Source organism: Vespula vulgaris, chromosome 10, assembly GCF_905475345.1.
Source record: "Vespula vulgaris chromosome 10, iyVesVulg1.1, whole genome shotgun sequence".
Lineage (NCBI taxonomy): Eukaryota > Metazoa > Arthropoda > Insecta > Hymenoptera > Vespidae > Vespula > Vespula vulgaris.
The window spans coordinates 5847525-5862985 of record NC_066595.1 but is presented as its reverse complement, the minus strand read 5'-3'; the positions used below and the strand labels follow the sequence as shown (position 1 = coordinate 5862985).

The window sequence follows — 15461 nt, the reverse complement described above, 5'->3', positions numbered from 1 at the left end:
CTTTCACCGGACAACCATGAATTTTTTCCCTTCGGCCTACATTTCCTTTTTTTATTTCCTTTTTCTTTCTCGCTTCTTCAGTTTGTGGTCAACCGACCACAATGCTCGATTCGACGTTCAAAGGGTGAAACGAACGAACGAACGAACACGAAGGGACGAACGAATGAACGCGTTGAAATAAATTGTCTGACGTGTACGTGTGTGGCACGAACGAAACCATAATTCTTCAATTTCCAAAGGAATTATTACCTAATTTAATTAATATCGATAAGAATATCGTAATTTAAATATCTTTCATACAATTCATTATTGAAAGATATAAGAAGATCGTCTCGAATATTAGAAATAATGGAATATAAACGGACTATCATTCTTTTCTATTCTATATAAGTTAGAAAAGAATCGCGATATACGTATCTCAAGATATTAAATTAATTCGATAGTTTATTCGATGTAATACGATAATTCAAAATTGTTCGTTCGATTTATTTTGTTTCGAGATTTAAAAAAAAAGAAAAGAAAATAATAGAATCGTAATATAGTACTTCCGAGTAAAGTCGGATTGAACCTAGAATTTCTAGTAGCTAAATAAATATGAGAGCGAAATGGGGAAATAGAGAAGAGATAGGAAGCTCTGTCAACTAGAGGTAACCTTTCGTAGAAACAGTAGTAGCTAGTAGTGGCCGGCCAACACAATCGAAAAGACGTGAGTTTACTCGTGTACGCTTCCTTTCTCTGGTTGAACTTCAACCGGTATTATTGCAGCCACAAACATAATCTCCGAACATCAAATATTAGCGAACATGATGGATACGTCTTTTTCTCTTTTCTTTCTATTCTTTATCTTGAATATCCGTTGACTCGATAACGTAAGAAAGTATTTCACGAGAATACGTAGAGAAAAGCAAATTCAATAAGATATTTCCTACAATAAAATCGAAATATTTCCCAGTCGTGAAAGACATTTACTTCGAAATACGCCCTCGCATGATACTATAACGGTGCCAAGTAATTAGCCACGTGACGTTTAAGGGATGGTTAGAAGCAAGGTGAAAGACCTCCTTGAGGCGCCAACAACACGACTGGTTAACACGCGAAACAAAAATCAGCGATGCTCGTTCCAGGGTGCATCTTGTTCCTGTATATCTACGTTCTCTTCTTTTTTTTATTCTTTATTTTTCTTTCTTTATCGTCCATCACGATGTTCCTTTATTCAATACGTTAAATATCATCTCGTTAAGGTTACCGGGTATCGATCAATAATTTTATTTATCGTAATATCGCTTAACCGAACCACGCGTACGATCTCGTTCTCGTTTATGATATAAAGAAAAAAATTTCATTAAAACATTTGCATCGTTTATAACGATCGATCGACGTCTATTGATTGAACGTTTATTTGTAATCGAATAAAAACATTAAGAAGAAAACGATAAGTAAAAGTCAATTTTAAAACGGCTAGGAACATTACGTGGCCGTCGTTAGTACTTTCAAAACAAAAAAAGAATCGCCATTAAAATGCTAATTTTATGAGCGAGTCGTTGCGAGGTCGAGTATTTTTCGCTAACGTTGGCCTATGAAAGAAATTGCTCAAAGGTAAATGTACTAACAAAGTGCGTTTCTGTTAGAGATAGGAAACGAATAGAGAATAGAGAAAAGTGTAAAGTTACCGCATAAATATTTGGACTTATACTGACAACCTTTCGATACTTATCTCAGACAGGATAGACGAGCGATGGACTACGAATATCGGACATCATAAATTTTGTCGTGTATACGAACAATGAAAATAGATAATGCATAGTGTTTACATTGTATTAGTTAAATAACATCGTATAATTAAAAATAGATTTGCATAGTATTTAAATCGTATTATTCGACGATACAATACGTATTATACAACAATACTAATTTGGATCAAACGAATGATGTATTCTCGTTCGCAAGAAATAATAATCATCGCGAAACATCACGAAGTAATTTATTCATTTACCCTACCAACTACCTACCACGAACCTCCTAACTATTAAACCAACATAAAAATGAGATAAACTTGCAAAATACGATTCTGTTCTAATTTATTTAAGTCGACGATTGTAAAACGAGTTAAGTACATTCGTAAGGATACAACCGAGCATCGTTTTAATAAATTTCATTTATAATTCAACGTTCGTGTTAGCGAATCCGTAAGATCGATTTTATTTATCGGAGTATCGTATAAATCGATCGACTATAACTTTTATCAACGTTTATTAATTTTCACGATGATCACAGATCCTTGGCAAACATCTTATGAACGTGTCATTCTTTCGGTGCCACGCGAATAGCGAGATATTACGCAAGATTTATGCGTGCAGTTAAGTAGACGACACGAGCCGGAAACTCCTCTCGCGGACTCCTTTGAGACACACGAGAAACTTTGCTTTTATCTTCGTGGAAAGTTCGTAACGTGAAGGAGATGAGTGGAAGGAGAGAGATAGAGAGGGAGAAGAGAGAAAGAGAGAGAAAGATGGTGGCAGCAAAGAGAGAGAGAGAGGGGGGAGGGGGATGAGGGTGCAATAAATTTCGTCGAATGAAGTCGGTCGCGACGTTAACGACCATTTTGGAATCGAATTAAGGCTTCGTCGTCTCGTTGGATCGTTACTTTCGTCGCACGAGAAATAGGAAAAAGAACAAATAAAGAAAAAAGAAAAATCAAAGCGAACGCGATCATCTTTCGTAGTTACACGTACCTTCGCATAATTTTCGTTTGTTTATTTTTATATTTTTTTTCTTTCTTTCTTTCTACTATCGTTTCTTTCTCACTTTAAATGTAACATATTTTATTCGAGCTGGAATTTATTCATGCCTCTATAACAAGTTTTCTTTTATTTTAATCATGATTAACAATCAACGTGATTAATAAATGAATAAGTAGATATAATGATAAATTGAATAACTTTTTAATTTTACCAAAAAATTGATACATTTATTAAGGAACGAAAAGAGTTTAACGATTAACACTAAAACTTGAAGAAATCATTATCTCTTGGCCAAGAAACGATTTTTCTTACAAGCATATTACCTAACGTCGGATTCACAGTCACTCCCTAATCTCTGAGCAGTTGGAGGTGCTGCTTAACTTAATTTCATGCTTGCCAGATAACGGCAACCTAGTAGGCACTTATATTCTCGAGAGTCGTTCGCGAAATCGGACTAATCGTTCACGGATTCGCGCAATTTCTCGTTCTTCGTTTCTTTCGCTTTGTCGTCCGATTAAGCAATTTCTCGACTCTCTTAGAAAAAAAGAAAAGAAAAGAAAAAGAAAAAAGGAAAAAAAATGTGACTATTGCCTTCTCACGACTGCTCACGATACTTAAACTTTCTCTCGTATTTCATCGAGATGCTATGATAATTTGCATGCCTTGTCTCCAACACAAATAACTCGCGGAAAAATAATTCTTCTTTGTAATGAAGAAAGACGGTGTCAAAACGATGTCACAGAAAGAAAAGAAAAAAAGAGATAACTATATCTGTCTAATACAACTTTACTTAGAATCTAACATAGGACCTTTTAAAAATATTTCTTCTCTTACGAAACGGTGCAATCTTGAAAAAAAAAAACGAATTCTACTTTTAATTTTAATTCTTCTTTTCTCCTGAAGAAAAATTCGCGTTATAAAAAAAGAAATAATAATAATAAAAACTGAACGATCCAAGAATTTCGCAGAAATGAATTTCTTTAATCGAAAAAAATCCTCCTACAATTTAATCGAAGATAATCTCGCTTGAGAAATCCTCTCGAAACGTTCCAGTGATCGAATAAAATTTGATCGAGATACACGTTTGCATTCAGTTAGAAAAGAAAACTACAGCTCAAAGAAAAACGCGTTTAATATTTAACGATCACTCGCAAACGATCGCACAGTAATAAAAATAATAAAAAAAAAGAAGCTTTTAAAAGAAGAAGCCAATTGGAATTATCGATCGAACGGGATAGATTCGTGAAGTTTCGAAAAACGATATTCACTTGCCAGAGTGATCTTTAAAAAAATAATTGTAAAGGAAAAAAAAAGATGTAAAAAAAGAAAAAAGATAAAAAAAGAGGAGGAAACGTATTCAAAGGATGCAATCACTGTCGCTAATGACATCAACTCGAAATTGACCATACATGTATATACTCACGTATATCTAAGTACACAGTTAAAAGAGTGACTCGTTTTATCGCGAAAGAAAGAGAGAATAAAAAAGTAAGAAGATAACAAAAGAGACGAAGGGACTCTGGATCGGATTCGATTAGCGCCGCTTGGAATACCTTCGAAATGGAATTAGTTGGCGAAAAGAGAAACTTGGAACGTAGCTACCACACTAACGATTACTACTACAGCAGAGTACCAATCCCAACGCTCGCGTTCTCACAAAGTCCAAAAACGAATTCACGAGAGCTCGGGTCAGTTCTTTTCAGCAAAAACGAGCGTTCCCAGCAATATGCTAACGACGTACAACAGTAAAAATTCACTACTTTCCTTACGAATATAACTTCGATGTAGGGATGAAAAAAGAGAGAGAGAGAGAGAAAAAGAGAGAAAATAAAGAAAGAATATCTATACGAGAGATTACGAAATAATCGAATGAAATGACGAAGAAGAATAATTTCCAAAACAATTGTTCGACATTTATTTGATATATTTCCTAAATTTCATAGTTTTCTTATTGTTTCCACGTTTCGATAGTATTTATAAGTTTTCTTCCTCCTTCTATACTTTGTAGGCCACTCTTGTACGAAATCATTTTAATTCTATGGCCGGTTTTTAAAGGACTCGTAAAAAAAAAAAAGAAAAAAGAAAAAAGAAAAAAGGTGCGACGAATCCATCGTATATTATATTATTATTAGTTCCTTGACAGGCACGTTTCGTAATGATCTCTCTCGAAGAGAAACTCTCTCCGTTTATTCGATAATCCAAGACAACTTCGTTCTCGCTCTCGTGTACAAGGTTTTCAACTCGTCGATGTCTTTAACAACATGCGTGTGTATGCATAGCTTCGAGCAAAAGGAAGTAGGATGCATTTTAGTACAGGTAAGTAGTGTGTCATCATCCTACTCTTTTCTTCTCGACGAAAAGAAACAGAGAAAGAAAGAGAAAGAGAGAGAAAGAGGAATCATCATGGGCACGTATTGGAGAAGGAGGAGGAGGAAGAGGTCTTTCTTGTTAACGGGAAAGTGTGTCATCGAAAGGTCAACGTTTATTCGTTGCTCTTCACGCGAAGATCGAATTCTCACTGTTGACCTTTCTTCCACTTTTCTCTCGTCTTTCATAATTTCTTTTTATTTTATTTTATTTTATTTTATTTTTGTCTTTCTTTTTTTCCTTCTTTTTTCAATTCTTTCCTCCTTCTCCTTTACTTTTTTTCCTCATTCAATCCGTCGTCTTCTTTTTATCCTCTTTTTTATTTATCATTACATACATCACTTTTTGTTTTTTTCTCTTTCTGATTCATTCGATCGATTTCAAAAAGAAATGTTCACGTGTCAGATCGTAAGAAAATTCGCTATTATATTTTTATTTGATAATTCATGTCTTATTATCAATCTTTGATCTCATATTTTAGATAATATGTATTGCATTCGCACCTATATGCCTTTCGAATGTTCAAACCCCAACGTGTTTCGATCGGCCAAAGGAAAGTAATAATATAAACCGGTTAAATCGTTCACGCAACTCGATTCTCTTCGAGATCAGTAGAGCAAAAGAATGCGCTCTCTGGGTCCCACCATCCGTTTCGAATAACGCCGAGGAAATCTGATTACCGTTCGAATGAATGCGCGGAGTATCGATTCGAAAATGATAACGACGAGTAAAATCGTGACGAGAAAGCAGCTTCTAGCGTTCTAGGATCGTTCATCGGATTCCTACGACGAGCGTTGGGGTTTGAATTCCCAAGAAAATCGATACGAAAAGAGAAAGTTAATATGGATGATAAAACGATGATTAATCATCGTGAGATGGGACGACCTACTTAAACTATCACGCCTGTACGATGCAGAGAACGAATAATTCGATTAACGATACTTTCGACGAGTAATAATCGTTCGTTGATTATCGAACGATAAAAGAAAAAAAAATCGAATAAGAATCGTGCAAGAAAAAAAGAAAGAAAAGAAAAAGCTTTGCACGATCGACGCAATCGATTGGGAATATTTTAAACATTCCTGCATAACAATTTTAATTATTTACATTGCAGATATATCCAGCAATTTGAAAATGTTTGAAATGTTAAATGTTTATTCCGTTATTTAGAAATCGATGATAGATCTAACCTATGTATTACAGGATGCATAATAAATATACATATATTTAGATTTGTACAAATATCCAATGGGATTTTATTCGTATTTTAAATAATTTCGACGATTGACGTTCTCTCTTTTCCACTACATCTTGAAAATCTTAAAAAGGATGGCATAGAAAAGAGGGGGGGAAAGAGTGATTAAAGAGAAAAAAGAAAAGGAAAAGAAAACGTAAACGAAGATTTCCCCGAATCAACGTAATTTTACTTTTGAAAATAATCCACTCGCGAAAACTGATCACGTAGCTCGAGCTGACTAAACGTTCCTGAAGTTCTTCGAAAACAGCGCTTCCTCCTTTATATGAGAGTATCCGTACCTCCCCCTCGTTTCATTCGCGGATCTGGGATTAGAAAAAGAAGTCTGTTAAATAAGTTGCCTCTCTAACGTAGATAGGTTATGTATATACCTGCATACATAGAAAATATGTATATATGTATATATAGAAACCAACGGAGACTTTGCTGCAGACACTCGAACCTGATCGACCTTGGCCAGTCGCCAGAATACGCGAGCTTCCGCTATCACTGCTATCTTTCTCGCCTTTTCCAACCTCGTTTAATTTCTATTTCTCTATTTCTCTATTTCTCTATCTCTCTCTCTCTCTTTTTCTCTTTCTCTTTCCTTCTCTCTCTCTCTCTCTCTTCCGTACAGTTATGTATACGATATACGAAACAGAACATTAATAACGATTTGTCGATATCGAATCGTATCACGAATAAGCTACTGCTTTTCTTTTTCAATCAATGTTACGTCCCATATCGTAGTTAATACATAACTTTACGTCGTTTCAGAGATATTCGAGATACTTATCGGAATATCTAATTATTATGATATTATTTAAATTAATTTCTTTATCGAATTAATCAACGTCAAGGAAATACATATGACGTTTATGGAAAGCTTGAAATCAATAGCATATCTCTTTCTCTCTTTCCTTCTCCTTCTCTTTTCACTTTGTTAGAATAATTTAGTATGTAAATATGTACATAAATAAAATCTACAATAAAATAACATGATTCATTCGTCAGTGGTATCGATCTAGCGAAATTTTCCCGATATGCCGTTTGCATACAACGCAATTTGTTAACAATACGTTACATTAACATAAACTATTATTGTTAATTTAGTTACTTGCAATTATGATTGTTTTCCTAAAATCATTTCATCGAAGCATAGTCAGTAGAACAAACATTCGGATTCATGATTGATGATTAATTATAGATTGGAAACGAGAGGTAGTGAATTCAAACATCTCGCGTTAGTATACTGCTCGTTCTCGATATACATATTATTTATCATTATCATATTCCACCATTATATTTATTACGATCACGTATACACTAAACATATATGAATCGAATCATACTGACTTTGTTAAACAAACAATCGTTTATTAATATGAAAAGAAAGACCACTATTGTTGTATCAAAGATTAAGATTTCGATCTATAACATTTAAAAGATTTAAAACATATATATATATACTTCTTAATAAAAATAAAGTCTAAAGCAAAGTCTAAATAAAAAGCGTGACAATGAAGAATTTTCCTATATTTTTCATTTATAAAAAGTTTTAAAATATGTTTAATGAATATATCGAATTGTATAAAATCGATTTGGCAGATAACGCATTATTCGAGATTTTCGATTTTCGATGAATACACGAATATATGAAATTTATTTTAATAAAAAATATAATGGTCCGAGCGGAGACAGACAATTTTTGATAAATTAATGAAATCGTAAAATGAACAACTCGAACGTATATTTGTTTTTTTCTTTTGAACATTATATCAGGACACAAGTGAAATCATCGTTTAACAAATCACCTTGCTGACGGTTTAATGATGCACAATAAATTTCTCATGTACACGTTAATTTGTCGAAAGAAGAAAAAAAAAAAAGAAAAAAAGAAAGGAAAGAAAGAAAAAAAAAAAAGAAAGAAAAGAAAGAAGCGACAGAACGAAACTTGACAAAAATAGCTTATTTTAGACACCCTAATAGTGGCTCGCTCGTTTAACGACGTAAAAATACTTGTGTTCTTCTCCCATTCTTTTTTCCCCTCATATAAAAATCACAAAACATCCTCTTAATTAACCGAGCCGCAGAGACGCGTATCTCGAAATGCCGTTGCCCAATTTAAATGATCCACCACCGTTTCCCGCAATCATCCTTCTTTTACAACAAAAAAGAAGAAAAAAGAAAGAAAGAAAAACAAAAAGAGAGAGAGAGAGAGAGAGAGAGAGAGAGAGAGAGAAACAAGAACACTTCTTTCTCTAGCATTGCGGTTACAGTTTCCGTTGCCGAGAAGATTCTAAAAAAAAAAAGAAAAGAAAAGAAAAGAAAAGAGAAAAAAGAAAAGAGAATCCTCGAATGGTGGAACAAACAACGAACCGCGGACGGGAAGCGACCGCACTATGCGGATAAAAATCCGCACGGTTGGCATCGTGGTAGTATGAGAGACAGGAAAACAGAATGAGGGAAAAGGAAAGGAAGAGATTTTTTTTTTGGATGCCTGCCAAAAATTTCGTCATGACGAAAACTCCGCAGTGAAACTCGAGTCGTTTTCAAAGGAAAACTTCGTTCCCCTCGTCTCCGTACCCCTCCTTTTCAAGCAAACTAGTCTTCTTCTATTCCTTAAAAAAGAGATAGAAAGAGAGAGAGAAACAAAATGTCGAGGAACACCGAGCAAAAAAGAAAAATTGTACTTTGCTTTCGATTGCAAATGTTGGATTCGAAAAATAACCGATTCGAGAAAGATTTATTCGCGTTCTAAAAACAAAAGTTCGATCTGACTTGCGGTTTTATGGTCGATAGCCTCGACCTTGCATACCCTTTCTCTCACTCCCCATAATACGATTTCTCTTTGTTTTTATATTTTATTCATCCTTTATATTATTTTCTTTTCTTTTTCTTTTTCTTCTGTTTTCTTTTTTCCAACGAGAACGAACAAAAAACGAGAAAAACCGTATAAAAAAAAAAGAAGAAGAAGAAGAAAAATTATCAATCTTTTTTTGTTTAAGTATTACTACATGCGAACGATATTCAATCAAGAATATATAAAATAAATGATCAATGATACACACGCGCGCGTACTAGAAAGAGAGAAAGAGAGAAAGAGAGTGAGTGAAAAACATATACAAATTAAATCTATTTTTTGTGCGTTTTACATTTCGCAAATTCATGTGGAACTACTACGATCCAACGGATACGACAGAATTGGCATGTGCCGATGGTGTAATTTTATTGCAACTGCGGGAACGTACAACCCATAGATTACGACCGCTTGATGGGGGGGATTTTTGGTCCCATACAAGCATATTTTGTTCAAGCATTGGATCAATGGATGGTTTGTTTCATGATGGTCAATGTGTTACACTAGAGACATGGAAAATTTTCGTCAGAGGAGAAATGATTCTCTCTCGCTACTGCTATTTGATCGTACCCCACACGAGTATAGTTACTCTTCCAACATTTTCAGACATTATAATTCAAATGAGCGATACATACAAATCCTTCATTTGTAGACGATGCATAATAACATCGTAATATAATAATCTAACATAGTAATTTAGTAAAGATTAGTGATGGTACGATGATCAAAATAAAAGACTATTAAAACTAGTAAGGTATAACGGAGCAATTGCAATTTGTATTTGTTTATTATACAATTTCATGTAACTCTTTTTGTAAAAACGAATATGATGATATGAAATAATTCTTTTTTTAAAGTATCACGTAATAAAAAGACTTATAACAAATTAATAAATAAAATATTTTAAATAGTATCGTTTCGACAATATCTTTTTTATAACTACCGTTTATTTATACTCGTAAATATCTTCTCTGCAATATGATTGTTAACAAATGAACGAAACGTAACGGTCAATAATACGTTTTGCATATGGATTGATTCGTGGATTTGTCATTTGAAACGAGATCGATGTTGTATATTTCTGGTTGTCCCGGTCCAAACAAATAACGGAAACGAGATATATACGTGCATACACACTTTAGTGAAATATGATTTTAACGCTGAACCGAAATGTGAGACATTTTTTTCTCTTTTTTTCCTTCTTTTATTTTTTTATTTTTTATTTTCATTTTTTTTTTTTTAAGGTAAAGTTACGCTTCGATATCCAATCATTATATCAATGTATATCATATTTCACGTATATCATATTTAATATAGGTATTGCAAAGATTATTTTGATCGGATTAACTCGGTCCAAAATTAACTAAAAACTATATATATTAAAGAAAACATTTCGAATGAATACTGTATACTTTAGAAATAAAATTATTTATTTATTCCTTTAAAATGTATAAAAAGATATAATATAAAATAATGGAATATAACGAAGGAAATAAAGTTTAACTACAATAAAAAAAATAAATAGGTGATTAAAAAATAGATTTAATTTTTAGTTAATTTTTGAACATAGAAAGATCACGGCAAACAGACTAAGTACCTAATTACGTTTTTAACGAAAGCTACTTTACTATTATAGACATTTAAACGAAGGATCTCATAAAGTTTTTAACGATATTTTTAACGATAAAGTTTTTCTGATCTATTTGTCTCTCTTTCTCTTTCTTTCTCTCTCTTTTTATCGATGATATGAATATCACAATAATAGCTTATAGATACACAGTGTATCAATATGTCTTTTTTAACATGGTAGAAGCCACCGTGCAAAAAAAAAATCTTGTAAAAAAAGTCACATAAAAATTGATTTGCAAAAAATATGAAATTTGTATTAAACGAATATAAACTATTAAAAAAAAAAAAGAAGAAAGAAAAAAGTAATAAAAAATGTAGAAGAGCGTTCAATAGAACTATTTTATTTAATGAACGCATAAAAGAAATATTAATGTGTCAAGGAAACTATAACAAAACAATATTTGCTTTTTTAGATACTCATAATTTTCTATGAACTAATCGGCATGCAATTTTTAACAATTATAACATCGTAAAAATATGTAAAAGTAAATAAAACGTGTAAATAAAACACCGTTATAGAAACACCATGTAAATGTGAATCGTATAAAAAAAAGAAAATATTGCATAAAAAAAAAACCATATAGATACAAACGTGTATCTAATAATAGATATCATATCCACTATGAGCACATACGTTATTACATAAAACTCTTGCTTACTCGAGCGCCATAACCAGTGACATTTATCAAATTGCACAATTCGTCACGTAATTCTTAAAACGTTAGATAACTCGTAGTTTGAAAAAAAAAAGAAACGAACCCCCCAAAAAAAGAAGTAAATCGATCTTATCCGAGCCACGAAAATAACGTTCGAATTTGATTTCCATAGGAAAATAAACTTCCCAAGCTGACTTTAAAAATAGGAAGACTTACTGTCGTGTATAATTGATCGTCGAAATTTTTTACGATTTCTTCAATTTCCCTCGTGATTTGTACGTTTAATCGTGGAAAGATAAATTAAAAGTTGTCATATGAATCGGAATAGAGGGAATCGTAAATGAAAATGGAAAAAAAAAATAAAAAAATAAAGGAAAAGAAAAGGAAAGCAAAAAGAGAGAAAAATCGACGTTTAATTTCTTATCTTCCCTCTCGCCTAGAAACTAAGTCTTTCTAGAGTAAAGCTCTGAATCGTAAAGCTACGAACCTAATTTAGCAACGTAATAAACTAGTAATGAAACACTATCCGTATATAAGTATATACGTAGGTATATATGTATGAGTGTATGTATGTATATATGTATATACTACCACGTTGTCCAGTCACGTATCACGTCTTTTCGGAAATGAGTTCTAATTCGCGTCTCCTCTTCCATTGGTAGACTTCGTGACTCGTATGTATGTAAGTCTCGTCTCGAATGTAAGGCGCGAACGATGAAGAACATTGGAAAAAGACAAACAAGTACAAGGTTAAAAGAACGAGGACATGTTATTCCAAGATTCTTCTCTCTTCTCTCTTCTCTCTTTCTCTTTCTCTTTCTTTCTCTCTTTTTCTCTCTATCTCTTTAAACACATCTTCCCCACCATCCGATTCAACATTTTTAAGAACCATTGCACTATCTCCGGAGTTTACGAGGAAATAATGGAGACGCGTGACGAGAATCAAAAAATTTTATCCTTATCTTCCATCGTCCATTCTCATTTTCGAATTTCTTGATACAACATTTTTTTACAATGTTTTTTTCATACGTAATGTACGAAATATAACATATAATTGTTTAATATTCTGTATAATAATTTGTTTCATATTTTACGATACTCGTATGTGACTTATAATAAATATTTTTACGACAAATACTATCCTGGAAATATACAAAAAAAGAGTAACGTGATCTCGTATATTGATTATCCGAAAAAATCTTTTCTTTTGCAAAGAAAGGATTAATATCAAACGATGGTAATCCGGATAAGATAAAAACAAAAAAAAAAGAAAAACATGAAATTGTGCGTCATTGAAGCATTTCCGTTCGTGTTTTACTCATTGATATGTTATCTCAAGTTACGAGATTATTTATAATAACAATAGATGCACGATAATAGAACGAATAAAATATCTATGAGATAACGACAAGACATTGTACGAAATTTTAATCTGTTTCTTTAATGGAAAAAAGAAAGAAAAAAAAAAATAGAGACATTTTTATCTCTCGAACGAATAGGTCAAACACCATGTCGTGAGAAAATATTTTAGCATTTCGTTAGAAAATGGTAAAAACAATAATTTTTCTAATACATTAGTATACGATTAGTTGTACAAAAAGAAAAAGAAGAAAAATGTTGAGAATATAGTTACTTGCAAATCGATATTCATTAACAACTCAGTCTACCGTTTTTACATATTAAAATGTCAGACGAGAGAAAGTGATTTCTGTAATCGCATTCGAACATTTGTATAAGTACTGGGTAGCTCTTCACGTACATACATGTATGTGTGTGTGTGTGTGTGTGTGTGTGTGTGTGTGTGTGTGTGTATGCGCGAAAGAAAACCGGTATCTGTACCTCGATTTAAAATTGTTCGGCTAATTGCCTTGTTCTCGACTTCTTATAATCGAACCTTTTTCTCGCAAATATTGCTACCTGATTTCAAAGCTCTAGAGGAACATCTCCACTAGTAAACTCGTTTAATATTTCTTTGAAAATCACCTACAACGATCAACCGCGAAAATTGTCGCGAAATTAGTTTAATAAGTTCACTTCAAAGTGACATCCCGCGGCAAGATGTCATCTCGTTGAAGTCCTTCCTTTATCGCTACCACCAATCTAATCTTAGAGAAACATTTTCGATACTCGTGAAAAGCAAACTAGAGAGAGAAAGAGAGAGAGAGAGAGAGAGAGAGAGAGAGAGAGAGAGAGAGAGAGAGAGAGAGAACGTATATGTTTGTAGAGAAACTGCCGTCACCTTTATAGCGAATTAGATTATGGTATAAATGGTTTATTTGTCGCGGCATTACCGGGAAACTCATTAGAGTCGAGTAAGAGACGCAATCAACATAGTGAAACAAGCAAAAATTAGAGATGAGATATGAATTAGGAAGATACGAGAAAATTCCATTTTCTTCGAAAGGAAATGCATCTTTCATCTTTCTTCCTTCCTTTCGTGTGACATATCTTTTCTTTCGTTTAAAATTTTCGTTTACATTTTCGAGGAAAGCAAATGTATAAAGCGAACGAAAGAAAGGATACAACAAATGGACACATATCAATGGATCCATACGTTTCGCATTTTTGTATAATATATGTCCGAATGAGAGAAACTCGAACGATGGCTCAAGGGACGTTTAGAATTTTATGAAAACGATAAAAAAACACACACACACACACACACGAGGAAACAAGAGAGTCGATTTGATTCGGAGCTTACGAGACTCATCGAATAATTGAACCGGACGAACCGTTTATGGTGCGCATGGGAGGGAGAAAGGAACGACAAGTAGCAGTCGAACAACGGTAAAATCGTGGAACGAGAACGAACGAAGTCATCTTTAAGTCTGATCTTTCTTTCAGAAAAGCATTCGAAATAAATTTTGTAAAAGGTATTTACAAATATTTCATCGATAGATCGTAATACTTTTGATCCTGCGTAAATTTCGAAAAATTGTACGTCGATGTGATCAAAAAGAGAGAAAAAAAAACAGAAAGAAAGAAAGTAAAATACGAATTTTTTATATCCGTAGAAAATTTTTTAGCGAACAGAGCTCGAATTGGATAGCTATTAATAATCGGATATGCACGATCCGAGCATGTAACCTTTCGCGTAAGTAATGTCGAAACGATCGGCAGTATGTTACATGCGGTTAATCCTATAAGCGTCGCTTCTCCCCGCGTATTTTCCATGCTGTCACGATGAAATTTGCGACAACACTCTCTCTTTATAATTCAATACAACAGCGCCAGCTGGCTTTTGCTCGTGATCCGTGATATATAAGTCTAAAATAACAATAAAAGGGAAAGAAAGAGAGAGAGAGAGAAAGAGAAAGAAAGTGGAAAAGAGAAAGAAAGAGAAAGAGATACAAGAACGACTTGATACGCGGAAACAACAAATCTACTCACCACGTTTTCGTAATCATTTTTATAAATCCAAAAGTTTTTATATCCGAGATACATTCTTACACACACAAAGAAAATATATCACTTGGAAACATTTGTAATAATCGAAATACGTACGATTATATATGTTATGTTTTTGTATTTTTTTCAATGACAAGAAAAAAAAAAAAGTGAGGAAAAGAGCTAGTACACCTGACGGCGTTCAGGCGAGAACTGAAAGTCGACGAAGGCCGAACGAGCAAGCTACCTATACTACCAACCTACCTATACCACCTGCGGCTTGCAACCTCGAAGAAGAAGGAGAATGTGAAGGAAGATGTAGGAGAATAGCGGATACTTTCAATGGCCTTTATGAGAAAACCGAACGTCCGAGCTTCTTCTTCTTCTTCTTCTTCTTCTTCTTCTTCTACGGTTTGTGCAACGTACGGTAATTCGTGTCACGAAATCGGTAAGAAAAAAGAAAGAGAGAAAATATCGTCGGTATCTCTATTGTTATTTATCGTTTTCTAAAATTAAATTCTAATCTATCACGAAATATTCTCTATTTTTGTTTTCTTACAAGTTAAACGATAACATATGTTTCTGGA

General features: G+C 33.3%; 1 protein-coding gene across 6 annotated transcripts in view; it reads right to left on the bottom strand.

Moving 5' to 3' along the window:
* The window catches only part of LOC127067060 (putative polypeptide N-acetylgalactosaminyltransferase 9), a 170466-nt gene that overhangs the window by 98357 nt on the left and 56648 nt on the right, over positions 1-15461 (bottom strand). The window contains exon 1 of one of the 6 annotated variants that reach the window (XM_051001556.1): positions 14878-15034. The exons of the other annotated variants lie outside the window; for them this stretch is intronic. The gene's annotated coding sequence lies outside the window, so the exon portion shown is untranslated. Of the gene's footprint in view, positions 1-14877; positions 15035-15461 lie in introns of those variants that run through there. 6 annotated transcript variants of the gene reach the window in all.